The sequence below is a fragment of the Cherax quadricarinatus genome, chromosome 70 (assembly GCF_038502225.1).
Source record: "Cherax quadricarinatus isolate ZL_2023a chromosome 70, ASM3850222v1, whole genome shotgun sequence".
Lineage (NCBI taxonomy): Eukaryota > Metazoa > Arthropoda > Malacostraca > Decapoda > Parastacidae > Cherax > Cherax quadricarinatus.
Window position 1 is genome coordinate 20,152,027 of NC_091361.1, and position 1,308 is coordinate 20,153,334.

Consider the following 1,308-nt stretch of genomic DNA (forward strand, 5'->3'; position numbering starts at 1 on the left):
CGTGCTTTCTCCTGCAGGATCATGGTTCGGGTTGATTCTGCCTTGAAAATTACTTTGAGAGGCCGATTCCTTTTCTTTGTGAACCACCCAATTCTCCGAAAATTTGCCACCTGGGTCATGTCCCCCTCGCCTATCACCTTCATGATATCTTCAGTCGCTTTTTTCTCCTCCTGCTTTCTTTCATCATAAGTTTCCCCTTTAGCTTCGTCTAGCCCATAGACAAACACGGGTGTGTGTGTGTATGTGTGTGTGTGTGTGTGTGTGTGTGTGTGTGTGTGTGTGTGTGTGTGTGTGTGTGTGTGTATGTGTGTGTGTGTGTGTGTGTGTATGTGTGTATGTGTGTGTGTGTGTGTGTGTATGTGTGTGTGTGTGTGTGTGTGTGTGTATGTGTGTGTGTGTGTGTGTGTGTGTGTGTGTGTGTGTGTGTGTTTGTGTGTGTGTGTGTGTGTGTGTGTGTATGTGTGTGTGTGTGTGTGTGTGTGTGTGTGTATGTGTGTGTGTGTGTGTGTGTGTATGCGTGTATGTGTGTGTGTGTGTGTGTGTATGTGTGTGTGTGTGTGTGTGTGTGTATGCGTGTATGTGTGTGTGTGTGGTGTGTATGTGTGTGTATGCGTGTGTGTGTATGTGTGTATGTGTGTGTGTGTGTGTGTGTGTGTATGTGTGTGTGTGTGTGTGTACTCACCTATTTGTACTCACCTATTTGTGGTTGCAGGGGTCGAGTCATAGCTCCTGGCCCCGCCTCTTCACTGATTGCTACTAGGTCCTCTCTCTCCCTGCTACATGAGCTTTATCATACCTCGCCTTAAAACTATGTATGGTTCCCGCCTCCACTACTTCACTTTCTAGACTATTCCATGACTTGACTACTCTATGACTGAAGAAATACTTCCTAACATCCCTTCGATTCATCTGAGTCTTCAACTTCCAATTGTGACCTCTTGTGTCTGTGTCCCATCTCTGGAACATCCTGTCTTTGTCCACCTTGTCTATTCCGCGCAGTATTTTATATGTCGTTATCATGTCTCCCCTGACCCTCCTGGCCTCCAGTGTCGTCAGGCCGATTTCCCTCAACCTTTCTTCGTAGGACAATCCCCGTAGCTCTGGGACTAGTCTTGTTGCAAACCTTTGCACTTTCTCTAATTTCTTGACGTGCTTGACTAGGTGTGGATTCCAAACTGGTGCTGCATACTCCAGTATGGGCCTGACGTAAATGGTATACAGGGTCTTGAACGACTCCTTACTGAGGTATCGGAACGCTATCCGTAGGTTTGCCAGGCGCCCGTATGTTGCAGCAGTTATCTGATTTAT

At 46.9% G+C, this 1,308-nt stretch overlaps 1 pseudogene; it reads left to right on the forward strand.

Moving 5' to 3' along the window:
* The first annotated feature begins 491 nt into the window (after positions 1 to 491).
* The window catches only part of LOC138854794 (keratin-associated protein 10-10-like), a 3,304-nt pseudogene continuing 2,487 nt past the window's right edge, over positions 492 to 1,308 (forward strand).